The 15,627-nt window shown below is 38.9% G+C and overlaps 1 pseudogene across 1 annotated transcript; it reads left to right on the top strand.

Annotated features, from left to right (window-relative positions):
* Positions 1 to 12,718: 12,718 nt before the first annotated feature.
* On the top strand, positions 12,719 to 14,563 carry LOC149832241 (protein BIIDXI pseudogene; annotated as a pseudogene). Its single transcript, XR_016433218.1, has 2 exons — positions 12,719 to 13,253; positions 13,765 to 14,563. The product of XR_016433218.1 is annotated as a protein BIIDXI pseudogene (transcript).
* Positions 14,564 to 15,627: the final 1,064 nt, after the last annotated feature.

The following is a 15,627-nucleotide window of genomic DNA, read 5'->3' as shown; positions in this document are numbered from 1 at the left end:
ATACATTTTGCACGAACATTCTACCCTTCCGTTGTCAACATTGTACGTGACATGTGCTTCTTGCCTTTCCTGATGCTTTTCGCCCTAACAAAAAATGTGGTATTTGTGCATATTCTCGGTTTGCACGAGTCCTTCTATTTTGCAATTCATGACATGCAACACCTCTTTCTTGATCCATTCAAATACAGTTAGTGTATACAGAGCTGCAGGTCGCATCAATATTTTCATGCCAAAAGTTTGAGGTCGTGTATTGAAGCATTTCACGTCTTGTTCAAGCTCATTTTGTCTTAGACCCTCTACAAATAATTCATATTGTTCCATGAAATGAAACATTGTTAAACATGAATACAGAGTTTTCTTCAGGGTGGCATGCATAGATTCGGCTCTTTGCGTGCTTATCATACCTGCACAAAAGTATTGTCTTCCATATGCCAATGCCCACTTCTCTTTTTCTGCATATAAATTTTGTAACCACAGACAGTCAGTAAGGTCGTATGTCTTAATCATTTTGTCCAAATCCGACTTAAAAGTGACCTCGTCTACGCTATGAAGTACACACCTTGTAAACGTTTTGTCAAACCCTGTATTCTGATTAAATATGTGTCCTATGTTCTTTGCTGCATTTTGAAAGATATGCCACAAACATAGGCGATGATGTGCATCTGGCCACACATGAAGCACTGCAGCCGCAATTGCGTGATCACCATCTATAAGTACAGTTTCAGGATGCTTCCCGTTCATTGCCTGTGTAAATACTCTAAACAACCACTCAAAGCTTTCCTTGGTCTGGTCATACACAAAAGCACCGCCTAATATACAACTCTGTGCGTGATGGTTCACTCCCACAAACTGCGCAAATGGCCACTGTTCAGTATTAATCTTTACTGTAGTATCAAACACAAGCACATCATTGAAGCATTCATAATCTACTATAGACTTTGAATCTGCCCAAAACATATTCACATCATATCCATCTTCGTCCACTTGCATTGCACTAAAGAAACCATGTTCATTGCTTGATTTATTCTGTAAGTAGCGAACCAAACAACATATTTCTCCGTTCTTCATGTTATCTGTCCTCTTCCTTCTCAAGTGGTTTCTTAGATCCAAAGGAGTGAATGGCACATTTTTGCGACCACCATCTATGCGGGTAAACAAATTGTATGTCTTCCTTAGTGCAATGCCGGCGCTATCGGCTATTTCAGCCATTGCAGCACGCGCTACAGTTACTTTACGATGCGACCTTAGCATAGCAGTCATAAATGATGCAGATAAATCATGATTATGATCACTGATTAAAGTACGCACGACAAATTTCCCATTCAGATGTCTTCTCAAAACCAATCTCGCCTGACATCCACATCTTGATTCTGGCATGCTCCTTGTTGGATTTCCCATTGATTTCTTCCAAACTTGCTTGGAACAGACATATGTCTTTCTAACCAAGACACCCTGTGCATTTTTTACCAAGAAAACCTTCTCACACTGAAGCCAACTTTTAAGGCATAATCATTGTAAAATTTATATGCATCTTCCTCGTTATTAAACTGCATTCCTTCTACAGGAACATAGTCACGTGTAATTCCATGTACATTCCCAGTTCCTACGGTATGAAAATCTACCTCATTATTGAATTGCATTTCTTCTCCTGAAACATTCAAGTCAAGTGTACTTCCGTGTACATTCCCAGGGCCTACACTTTTATTATGTGCACTGTCATCAAAATCTACCTCATTATTGAATTGCATTTCTTCTCCTGAAACATTCAAGTCAAGTGTACTTCCGTGTACATTCCCGGGGCCTACACTTTTATTATGTGCACTGTCATCAAAATCTACCTCATTATTGAATTGCATTTCTTCTCCTGGAACATTCAAGTCAAGTGTACTTCCGTGTACATTCCCGGGGCCTACACTTTTATTATGTGCACTGTCATGGTAGTCTAACTCATCATTGAATTGCATTTCTTCCGTTGAAACATTCAAGTCAAGAGTGGGTCTAATGCCTGCACCCTTCTTTTCATGTGCATTGTTAGTGCAGATGTTCAATACTTCAATTGCGTCATAAGTATAGATATTCAATTCTCTAGATCTTTCGATGGATTCAGCTACATCGTCTTTATTACAACCTGATGATAAGCTCAATAATGTTTTAAGCAATATATCAATTTGTGTTTTGCAGCAAAATAGCAAACAAATCGATATTAACTAACAAAACGGGAGTCTGTTACTAATACAACGGTTTGAGATACAATGCATACGATGAATGAATGTAGGATGCCTGATGGGGGTAGAGGCCCTTCCTAGCATCTGCAAACAAGCATTCTTGTCAATAGGTCCCAGCGTCTTACAAATATCGATACGTTTCCAACCTTCGTAAGAACAAGATCTACCTGCAATAACCAAACAATGCCTTAATGGCACACAAGACGACATGCCTTCTTCATCGATCGCATGATGAGATAAAAAGCTACTCACGCTGCATTAATGGCACTGGTTGGAATGTTTGTGCATCATTGCTTTCTTCGATAATGCCTAACAACAACGTCAAATAAAATAAGACAGTGAAATGTTTTGTAAGCAATATATCAATTTGGGTTAGCAAGCGACATAACTTTACTACGATTTAATCAGGATGCATATAACAACGGATACCACTAGGGTTAAGCAAGTCAAAGCAACGATTTAATGCATGACAGTATCAAATCAAGTGCAGTTTGATGTTTGCTTATACTGAGCATCGACTTATCACTTACCATGCCAATAAAATACACATGTCGTACATGTGTGTTGACGATAACGATCTCATAATATCCACGAGGCTCTAAAGCGAGTTCAATAGAAGTCGCTGAGAGAGCAGCGATATGCATGCGAAAATCGCCCCGCCATTCGTGTAACGATGTGTTTCTGCATCCACATGTTTTCAAAGTCTGTGTACAAATATCTTACAAATACATATTACATGAAATATAATATCTTACACAAACGATATGTATGTATAGCGATTTGTAAGATATTGAAAATCGATGCGGCAGTTCAGCATAATAACTTACAACTCGACGATACAAAACCATACTATCTAAAAGGTTGATAAATATATCACACAATAAATTACAAATCGATAAGGAAGAACTTGAGCATAATAGCAAACAAATCGATATTAACTAACAAAAATGTATCTCACAAAAATGGGAGTCTGTTACTAATACAGCGGTTTGAGATACAATACATACGATGAATGAATGTAGGATACCTGATGGGGTAGAGGCCCTTCCTAGCATCTGCAAACAAGCATTCTTGTCAATAGGTCCCAGCGTCTTACAAATATCGATAAGTTTCCAACCTTCGTAAGAACAAGATCTACCTGCAATAACCAGACAATGCCTTAATGGCACATAAGACGACATGCCTTCTTCATCGATCGCATGATAAGATGAAAAGCTACTCACGCTGCCTTAATGGCACTGGAAGGAATGTTTGTGAATCTTTGCTTTCTACCATGATGCCTAACGACAGCAAAAATGAAGAGAAGACACTGGAATGTTTTGTAACGCAAGGCAGGCACGAGAAGGAGACATTGTGTTGTACAACAGGATAAAAAACAAGGCGGAAAGCTAGACTGGAGATGAAGGCAAAGTTTTGGTTGATAATGGGAGCAACTGTTACAGTAGATGGCGCAGGGGTTTAATGAATAGGGAACGTCTCCACTTTAAATGGTTAACATCAAACTTTCTGGATGGAGGACTTTTTTGTCTTTTTATCGACCCATCATTTCACAACTTTTGAATGGAGGATATTTTTGTCATTTCCTCGAACCGTCATTTCAGGGCAGGAAAAGCAAGTAAGGGTGATTCAGTCTTTGCAACAACACCAGAGTCCGATGCAAAGTTATGTCAACATACACGGGAATACGAGCCCCATGTGCATGAATACGTGGTGCTCATTCGATCCCCCGAACACAGACGTGAGATTCAGTGAATCATCGGGGGCGAACATACACCACCCTCTCCCCAGCTTGCCTTTCAAAAAAGAAGAAGAGATAATTCTTCAATTCAAGAAGCCGTGTGGGGCCTTGGCTAGAAAAATATGTTTGTTCGATCTTTAATCATTCATTAATAACAGTAATGACAATGAGCATACTTTAACTAAGGTAGCAATGTAATAACCACTCGTCATTTAAAGACAATTATATAAGCCAACAAGCTATCTTAATTGAGCATTATGCCAAGATATTACTTTATCCAAGAGAATATATAATGCAATAAACAATCTTCACCATAGGCAATTATATAGGCCAACAAACTATGTTAAATATTGACAATAAAATGGCAACAAACTAAGCTAGCTAACCACCATATGCTCCACATGAGCTGTAAAGTTGGATTTGTATGAAGTTCAAACTTTTACAAATATTACATGCTGGATCTTAGTTCTGGTTTGGGAACAATTTCTAAGATCCACCATGTTTTCCAGGAAGTGGTGATTTTTTTATCCCTCGAGACATCATGCTCACTCTCAGTTGCGCCGAATCAGGGGGTAACGACAAGGGATTAGATAGCCTATATGGGCTTCTCAGACCTGGCTAGATGGTTTAGCTTAAGGAATTCAAGTTGAAGACTTTGATACTTGGAAGTCAATGAGAAATTACACCATATGGCGAAAATGTTATACTCGTGAAGTTTTATACTGTGGACACCAACTTTGATCTACAGTCGATGTGACATCTCTCGGCTAGTAATCAGATGTCCAAACGGGTCTGGATAGTGACAGGACTAGCATGCGCTGATAATTGTAGAAGCCCGTTGCCTATGGTCCGTATCTAGGTTTGGCCTAATTTGGGGAGAGAGTGAGTTTTTTTTTTTTTTTGACAGAGAAAGCTGGGGGTTAGGCAGACCCCTTACCAACAACAACAACAACAACAACTACGCCTTCATCCCAAAACAATTGGGGTCAGCGATATGAACCAAAAAAGAAATTCATTTTGGGTCTTCCACATGAATCCTTTTCCTCCAATCATTTCTATCCAACGCCATGTCCTCGGTGAGGTTCAAAGCATTCATATCCTTTCCTATCATCTCCATCCAAGTCTTCCTAGGCCTACCCCGACCTCTTTTAACTAATATATTTTCCCATTTCTCCAACCTTCTAACTGGAGCATCATTAGGCCTTCGCCGAATATGTCCAAACCACCGTAAACGATTCTCTCACATCTTATTTTCAATGGGTGCAACACCTACCTTCTTACGTATCTCTTCGTTCCGAATCTTATCTTTTATTGTATTTCCACACATCCATCTAAGCATCCGCATCTCAGCTACACTCATTTTTTGAATATGATGTCTCTTGGCAGCCCAACATTCCGTACCATATAGTAAAGCGGGTCTAATAGTCGTCCTATAAAACTTTCCCTTCAACCGCAATGGCATTCTACGATCGCACAGCACTCCAGTAGCACTTTTCCATTTCATCCACCCAACCTTTATCCTATGATTTACATCTCCATCAATTTCTCCATACTTTTGAATGATGGATCCCAAATATTTGAAATAATCATTCACCGGTATATCTTGCTCACCAAGCTTCACTACACTCCCATCACTACTTCGTTGCTTACTAAACCGACATTCCATATATTCAGTCTTACTCTTACTCAACTTAAAACCTCTAGCTTCCAATGTCTGTCTCCATAATTCTAGCTTAGCATTAACCCCAGCTCTAGACTCATCAATCAAAACAATATCATCAGCAAACAACATACACCACGGTACATTTTCTTGAATTGATCTTGTAAGCTCATCCATCACTATCGCAAATAGGAAAGGGCTTAAAGCAGATCCTTGATGTAACCCAACCGTTATCAAAAAATTGGTTGACACCCCTAGGCAGACCCCTTACCAGTTATACAAAAACCTACCTTTTGGGGTTCGAACTTGCAATGTCTCAAACACAAGGTGACGTGCACTAACTGCTCCTGCCAGACAAGCGAAGACCCAGTGGGTAGAGAGAGAGAGTTGAAATGGTTAATATGCCCGTTTCTCTTGGATTACATGTAATTGTGTTTTCATGTGGAGCTCTCTCGCTCTACATCCATGTTCTACATGTGCTGAAGAAAATATTTTACCTAGTAAAAATTTTGTACAAAATGAATAGGAAGCCTTCAACCTCAAGACAAAGGATATTCCATACTTTAATAATGATCCACTAAGGCACAAAACAAACGTTACTCTACCATCGTTCAACACTTTAAAAAACACTAATCGACTCCAACCCAAGGCTTGCTTTAATTTCCCCAACACGCGTTCATATTGTATGTTAGATTCATATATTATATTCAATCTCCACCGCACATCTCACTTGATGTAGGTGTGTGGACCCACTGTCACAGTTCCCAGATGAGATGTGTGGTTCCCAAGTAAGATGTAGGGTGGATATAACATGGTCAATGTTTGTACCCTACAGTGAGACCGGCAAGTATCATCTCGATGTCCATGCCCTTAGTGACACACTGTTTCAAGTATAATCATGACCACAAAATGATCCAGTGGTAAAGATGATATGGGCCCCACTCCACACGGTCAAGCTCATGAGCTCATTGCTTCCACTATTAATCAAAATTTAGTTCATGAACTTTGTCACGTTTCATGCTATTCCAAACGTACTCAAACAATACAGACATCGATCGCCCCTTATCGAAACAAAACAGGGGCTGATTTGGCACAAAATAAGCCGTGAATCGATCCATTTACATGATTTAAAAACTTGCATTTATAAAAAATAAAATTAAATAAAAATAACCTTTGAAATGACCCCATAAAAAAAAATGCGATTCAGACTGATATATATATATATATATATATATATATATATATATATATATATATATATATATATATATATATATATATATATATATATATATATATATATTTTAAGAAAAGGATTCACTTAGTGAACCCATTTTAAGAAACTTGCAACCACTCGGATTACACAACAATATATAATGTAAAATATATTTATTACTACCTAATGAGTTTATACGAGCCGAGTCAAGCTGGATACTAGTTGTTCATGCTCGGCTCCTTAGGCTTATTGTACAAGTTGGAACGAGCTCTTTACACCTAGGGATGCAAATGGGTCTGATCAAGGATGAAGGTTTTGTAATTTTTGGTTGTTCCAGTTCCATCTAAATCCGACTCCCCATGTATTTAACTGTTTTCGGATCCGACCCGTTTGCATCCTTATTTACACTACAATCTTTTCATCAAAATATAGAAGATTATGCATACCTAATTATGTTCGAATCCAAACCGACCACGTGGCTAGCAAAGGCAGCATCAAATCGTTGGCCTGTGTTGGGCTTGATGTTTAGTTTCAACTCATTGTCACGCAAACTCTATTCTCTCGTCAGATAATTAGAGTAAAGAAAGGGGTAAAAACCGTCAGAATAAATTTAGGAGAAAAGAAGATCAACTGTCCACATCAGACAACGGCGGTGACCCATTCGGTGCGATACACGGATGAATTCCTGCAGGAAAATAATAATTTATCTTAAAAGCAAGAGGGAGAGAGGGAGAGAGAGAGTGGATAAAAAGCGAAGCTTCTTCTCTTTTACTCACTCACTCACTCACTCAGGAGACCAAAGCGAGGAGAGAGAGAGCACGCTTTCCGGCGAGTAACAGGCTGGAGACACATTCAAGTAGCCGGAAGACCCGACGGAGGAGCTCTCACGGCGTGCCTTCTCGGGAAATGGCCCAGTTTCTCCTGGCGATTGTGCTCGCCGTCCGGTGGATTCTAGTGTCGGCAGACGACGGTAAGCTATTTTCTCCGAAAAGTTTCAAAATTTTCGTTCATTCGGAAATGCACATTCTTTTCTTTCATTTTCGGTGATTTTTGTGTCTAAAAGTGATCGATTTTGTTGTTTTTCGCCTTCTCTCGAGCGATCGTTGAGATTTGGGGTCTCAAGCTTCGATTTCCAAGCACTCATGATGATAATGCCTCTGTTTTGTTGAGAAAATAACGAAATATTCGTTTTTTCTTGAGATAACTACGTAAAAATAGATCACTTTTACTGGAGTTTTGATTTTCGGATTCAAGATCCGATTTTAAGTATCTGTCATGTCAATGCTGTTGTTCCTTCGATAAAATAGCGGCTTCTCTGTTTTAATCGGGTTTTGTTCTTAAAATAACTATAACAAACCAATCGCGCAGTTCCGACTTTCGTTTCTCTTTTTATTCTGGTGTTTTATAAAATAATGTTGGCCGATCGAGGAAATTGTCTACAATTTGTTTTTTAATAATGTTTATTTATTTTTAGCTTTAAGTATATTTATATTTGCTTGCATTTGCATTCTTTTAAAGGTAATATTTCATTTTTCTCTCTTTCCATCCGTCACTTCGCTTATTTATCCTTAATTTTTTATTAAACTTTCAATATAAGAACTGAGATCCGTTTCTCTTACTCCAGCATTTCTTGCAAATATTTGTTATTTAATTATTCCCTTACTTGTTTAATTATTCTTATGTCGGCTTCCTAATTTCGCGAAATGACCCTTCCCCTTCTTCTCCTCCCGCTTCGTAGCTTCCCGAGCCTCTTTATAGTTATTTTTCTTTTTTACTGAAGTAAATTACGATGTTCTCCTTTACCGTTGTTAGAATCCCGAGCCTCGTTCTGTAGTTCTTCTGTTCATTTGAGTGATAAATTACCATACGGCCCTTGAATTGTTAAGTTTTGAAGGATTTTCTGGGAAAAACAAAGAAACTGTGCTCCTTTAGCTCCCTCGCTTGCGTATGGCTTTCTTCATTTTCTGCGAATAGTTTACTGCAAATTCTTTTTTAGATTCATCGGTCGTTTCCCTCGTGCTTGAGGGTGTTTCCGTCACTTAAGTCATTTTTTTTTCAAACTTCTACGGCTGTCAAATTCGCGGGCACTTTTCACGCGTTTTCATTTCACTGGCGCAGTCAGACTCATTTTTGGCCCTTTTTTGTTTTTTTCGGAGATTTGCATTCCGACGCTTACCCTCTGTAGCAGCCTCCAGGAGTCAAGATTTGACAGAGGCGGATCCGGTTTGACGAATTCCGTCACAATATGGCCGATATTTTGAAAATATCGGTGATGTTTTCCGAAACCGACATAATCTCGAATACATTGTGACGTTGTCGAAATGACACCTGTACTGCAAATATCGCGATATTAACCTGATACAGGAAACCACTTCTTTATTTTTTTACGCTTTTTATATTCTTCATATTACTTTTATATCTTTATTTCTTTATTTTTATCCTTGCATGTATTAAAAGTTTAAAACTTTAAATATCCCGGAGATTTTGCATTGAACCGTATCTGTTTTCTAGGATTTGGATCCTCACACTAATATCCATCTGAGGGTGCCTTTGATTACCTCGGATCCATGATCTCTTCAAACACGGGACCTCAGATCAGAGCTTGATTCATGAACTTCTGGCCCAAAAGGTTGTGGGTCGGGCCAAAGGTCCATGAATCTGAGATTCATCAGTTCAATGCTCTCTCTCTCTCTCTCAAACACTGGATTGCAGATCCAGTTTTAAATGCTAGGATCTGAGTTTGATCCGATATCTCTGAGACCCCGGATACGAGGTCATGAAAACGGCAGAAGTTTGAGTTGGACATGGGTTGTTTTAGCATCAGTCCAAGTCCACATACACATAGGATGGACGCATCTGGACAAGGTTTGGTTGGGACCGGTGACATCCAGATTAGGGGTTAGGGCGGGCTGGACCTGGTTCGGTCCCAGATGAGTCTGAATCTGGATCTGCATTTAAGGTGCTGGTACTGGATGTGGATCTGCTCCAATTTGGTCCACCAGAAGACAAACCATACCCAGGTCCTATAAGGAATGCTTGAACCAAACCCAGTAAAATAATATATTTTCTTTTATCTTTCTACATTGAAAAATCACTGTACTTAATCCGAACTTGTTTGGACCCAGATCTGATAAAAATTTTCACAAACCATACCCAGATCCATATATTATTTAGACCCTTTAGGTCTGACCCAGGTTCTAGTTAGACCTCCTTGTTTATCACCAAACCCTGACCCTATAGGGTTTGATACGGGTCGGGTATGAGTCAAAACCTGAACCCATTGACACCCCTAATCCAGATGGATGTGTCTGAACTCTAAAGTCCAGCCACATCAGAATACCAACATTTAGATGGGGCTCAAATGAGGTCCGGTTGTAGTTGCCCCAGTGCTTCATGAAGTCACCTTAATCATTTATGCTTATTAATGTTGAGCTAAACTACTACACAGACACACCCTATTTCTGATAACAAGCTTTATATTGCATCTGCTGATTGATTTGTTAGAAATGACCCTCTAAAGGGGCCGGTAATATATATATATATATATATATATATATATATATATATATATATATATATATATATATATATATATATATATATATATATATATGCTAAATGAAACATACTAGATGAGTTTTTGGCTTTTCTGGTGTTTTTTTCGTGGTTCAGATCCCATAAATGTGTTGGGCATAGTCGATTTATTAGGAATTCTCATGTGTTTTCTATGAAAAAATGATATTTGGAGCCTCTAAAATTTACAAAGGTTTTAGACAGTTGATTTTTCAAACCTTATAAAAACCCACTCACACGTCTGAATCGAGCTCTTCAAGAGATGATATCTATAAAATCAAGTACATAGATTACATCTGTACGGTCAGAATTTAAAAATAAAAAAAAAATCTGAAAAACTCATATATATATATATATATATATATATATATATTTGCGATGAAGTTCGAATAGTTTTCTTTTATTACTTTTTATTTTTATTGTGTTGTTTTTTTATGAAACTAATCTTACCGTGATGGTTTTCCTTTATTACTTTTTATTTATTGTATTGGTTAGTGGGGATCTGCGTGTGAAGCATCTGATTACGACACATAAATACAATTTTATGAGCCTTGGAAAATCAATGGCTTACAATGTGCAATATTTTCTCGGCTCATACCAAAAACCGGTTCCAAACATTTGGACTATGTCAAACCCATCTATGAGGTCTGATTGGGTCAACAAGACCAACGCCTAGACCAAAATTAATTGGTTAATCTGATGGTCCATGAATGCAAGAAAGGACCAAATGACCAACACTAAATCGCCTATTCCATTTGAGGAAGATGCGTTTGTTCGAGGAAGTTGTTTCTTTTTTTACAAAACTGAAGCCAGTTTAGAGCTTGGTATTCCTTGTTTTGTTTGAAATACAACACAGAAGAGATAAAACTTTTCATGAAATTGTTAAACAAAACTGAAAAATGTGCTAGCTATCAATGGCACCGCTACATAGCAGCTTTCAAGCTTCCACAGAAATCAGGATGTGTCTTAGCCGTTGGTGCTTACTCTCTCCTCAAACTTAAATACATGGTAATGGACAAGGCAACAATGCAAAAGCTAAATAAAAAAGGTAAATGAGATAGGCAACTTAATTTTTTGGGAAACGACATGACTCCCTCGTGTTTGGCTCGTGAAGAGCTTGTTCCAACTCCGGCTCTACTCAGCTCGCATAGGTTCACTAAATAATAATAAAATATTTTATGTCATAGAATATAGATGATTGAACTGTTTGGGTTACGAGCAATAAGTTTAAAGTTTAGATCTTATTGTTTTTACAGTCTCGAAATGCTGTTTATTTTGTAATCGAGTCATTTCAAGGTTTGCTCACTAGGTTTGAGTAGGGATATTAACACTTTGGATTTGAATCGAGTGTGGCCAATACTAGATTTGGCTAATCGGTTGTTGGCTAAACGGATTTGGATTTGGATGGTAAAAAGCTCATCATATCCTGTTGTTTTCCATGTAATCGGATTCAAATATCCATCAAATGTGGATATTTTATCGGATTTGGTAGCAAAAAGTCAACCATATCCACATCGGATGTCATTTTGGCTTGCCAAATCCCACTGTACAGAGTCAGATTCTGTCTGATATCGTGTAAAATCCGATCCATTGACATCCCTAGGTTTGAGAGCACCAGTCCTTTTTCTGGGCTTGGAAGAAAAAGTATTTTTTTAAACGAGCCAGCTCAAATTTGGCTTGTTTAGCTCGAGCTTGCCATGAGCTTAATCCCAACTTGGCTTTCATATGAATGAGCTGAGCTTGAACACCCTTCAGCTTGCTTATCAGCTTTAGATGAGCTCAATAGCAGAGAACTGTTCGTCCAGAAAGATGGGATAAAAATGACAGCAGCTTCATGACATTGTGGGGAGCACACTATAGTGTTTCAGGTTGTCCCTTTCTTCTGGACAAATGGGTGCATCTAGAGACACGGTTGAATGCAAACCTTAGATCAGATGAAGTATTCTAACTAATCAAAGTTTGCCAGGAACTTCGACCTGATTGCTAATGTGCAACTTCATTTGAGATAATGGGAAGCAGATCAGGTCACGCTGAACATGAGCGTTTTTTCTCATGCGGACATCGATCGTGGCCATCCGATTTGTATTTTAAAAAGCTAAAAAGTCAACAAAACCACGTGGCATTCATCCAAAATGCAAACAGACGGCCATGATGTCGGCATGAGCAAAAACGATCATGTTCAGCATGACCTGATCTGCTTCCGAGATAATGATGCATCTGATTGGGTTTGTTTTAGTTAAACTGTTCCGAACCCATTTACATCCTTAATCTGTTTTCATATAAGCTACTGCTTTTATATCCTTACAATGCTCTCCATAATCAGCGTCTTTGTTATTTCAGGCCTGCTTTCCAATGGAAACTTTGAGACACCCCCTCCTAATGGCTTCCCCAATGGTGGTTTGGAGACGAGTGATGTCTTGATCCCGGGCTGGCGGACCAATGGAACAGTGGAGCTGATCCAGTCTGGTCAGAGGCAGGGTAGCATGATCCTGATTGTACCAGAGGGGACTCATGCTGTTAGGCTTGGCAACGATGCTGAGATAGGGCAGGCGTTAACTCTTGATAAGGGCTCAACTTATGCTGTTACATTTAGTGCAGCTAGGACGTGCGCGCAGCTGGAGTCACTTAATGTGTCCATCCCATCGGTCTCGTCTGATACTGTTGATCTTCAGACCCTCTACAGTGTGAATGGATGGGATTCATATGCATGGGGGTTCACTGCCAATTCAGCCAATGGCTACGTGGCGTTCCGGAACCCCGGGATGGAGGATGACCCTACATGCGGGCCCATTCTTGACAACATTGCCATAAAGCAGATCATCACACCAGAGAAACCCAAAGGTATTGAATATTTTCTTGCTTTTTGATGTATGTTTGGATGCCATGAGAGATATACCAAGTTTGTGAACTCCAGCATTTAAGTGCAGTAAGGCGATGGGCTCTAACGGAGAAATGTTGGTGTTCTGAAGTTAGGGTTCACAAACTTGGTCATGCAAATGTACATTCTGGAATTCATGAACTTGGCCATGCTGCATGTGAAATGTCAGCTTACCCTTGGTTGATATTGGAGATCATGAACTTGGTTACATTTTAACACAGATCCTCATTGTTCTCCTAGTGAAAAAAAAAAACCAGCTTAACTAATGGGCAATTAGGCAGGCCTCATGCGTACTCCAGTCTAGCTCAAGCCATTTAGCATGTCTCCTACCATGAACTAGGCATTCTGTGGGCCATCTTCCTGAATCACGGCTCTACCTGATTCAAGCCTTAGCATTGGTCCTGAATCTTTTGTAGTCCTGGTTTTGTTATGGAGTAGTGCTCATCATCTTCTGATCTTCACTTGTTGATTCAGACAATGCTGTCATCAATGGTGATTTTGAAGAGGGCCCGTGGATGTTCCTGAATGCGTCACTGGGGGTCCTGCTTCCCAACAACCTTGATGCCGAAACATCAGCCCTACCAGGCTGGACTGTGGAATCCAACAGGGCTGTCCGATACATTGACTCGTACCATTACAATGTGCCTCAAGGAAAACGTGCCGTTGAACTACTCTCTGGCAAGGAAGGCATCATATCTCAGATGGTTGAGACATCACCGGAGAAGCGCTACACCCTTACTTTCTCAGTCGGAGCTGCCGGGGATTCGTGTCAACAGCCTTTGGCAGTTACAGCATTTGCTGGTGACCAAGCAACAAACATACATTATACGCCCATGGGCAACCTGACCTACCAGTCATCAAACTTGTCGTTCACTGCCAGGGCTGAGCGAACACGGATTGCGTTCTATAGTGTGTATTACAACACACGCACAGACGACCATAGCTCGCTCTGTGGCCCTGTGGTCGATGATGTCCATGTGTGGGAAGGATCCGGATCTGGAGCAGCACCTGGCCATCAAGGTGGTGGATTGTTGCTGGTTGGCCTGGTGGTGTATATGATTTTGAGCTTGTGTTTTGGGGTGTAAACTTTAGTCTTCTGAAGTGTTTGTAGAGTTCCTGGTAGGTTAGATGCAGTTGGTTTTCTAGTACTTCCAGCAGGTGTGTGATTGTTCCTGACTAAGTTGTAGCCCATAGCAACTGTGGGTGGTATGATAAAGGATTGCTGCAGGTTTTGTAGTAGGCTTGTTCCTTGTTCAAGAAAATAGATTTAGGTTCACTGAAGAGCAATGTGCATGTGCACACCTATATGTATATCATGGAATGAATTTTATGTGAGGTTATTGATGTCTTTCCACTTGAGACCAAACTCTTTTGCTTTGTCCAGCATGCTAAGACAATTTTGATTGGCTGCAATCGGTTCGGAGCAGATCTGATCCAATCCCTGAGTACTTTACAAAATACTTGGCTACATAAAACACATAAAATTGCATGAAACTGTATTGTATAGCAAAAATGATACATTTTCTTAAAAAAACTCATAATTTACTAAAATGGTCTGATGATCAAAATAACAAATAGCCAATTTTGTTAGGACCTTTTTACCTTTTGCATGTGCAAAACTCACTAAGTTTGTGGGGTATCACAAACTTTTACGTAAAATGAGGTTCACACATTTTTTCTGCAAACCTCGTGAAGTACACAAAAAAAAATTATGTTATTTATGTGGTTTTCTCTCATAAAATCATAAATACCTTAATTAAATCCTATATTTTATACTAAAGTCGCATAAAATCGTATGAACTTCTTTTCTCCTTTCTTTAACCCTCACTTAAATGCATTTTTACATAATTTTTTTTTTGTCTTTACGAAATGCATAAAAAAAAAGTTTTGTGACCCTCTTTATGATCGTAACTTCACAAATACCTTAGTAAAATCGCATATATTTGGTATTCATAGAATACAATTTTCATGAAAAATACTTATTTTGTATTGCGAACGTAAAAATTTTTGAGACATGACATATTTGCATCTTTTCACATAGTTAGATATGCAATCTTTTTATTATATATATATATATATATATATACGAGCATAAAATAAAAGCAAAGCTAGGGTTTCACATAATCTGTGATTTTTGTGGTCTCCAACCAATGAAAACTTATATCCATTTTTTCAGGGACAAGCATCAACGGTGAAAAGATCGATGATGCTTTATCGAAAGAAAATCAACGATAATGAGTTTTTTTGATAAAAGCATCTTAGAGTATGGCTAGCATAAAAAATGAAATCTGCAACCTATTATTATCATAGAGAACACGAAAGATGATGATATAGAAT

This window comes from Nuphar pumila, chromosome 7 (genome assembly GCF_984573655.1).
Source record: "Nuphar pumila chromosome 7, dmNupPumi1.hap1.1, whole genome shotgun sequence".
NCBI classification, from domain to species: Eukaryota; Viridiplantae; Streptophyta; class Magnoliopsida; order Nymphaeales; family Nymphaeaceae; genus Nuphar; species Nuphar pumila.
The sequence above is the reverse complement of the archived record's forward strand: the minus strand, read 5'-3'. Positions and strand labels throughout refer to the sequence as shown.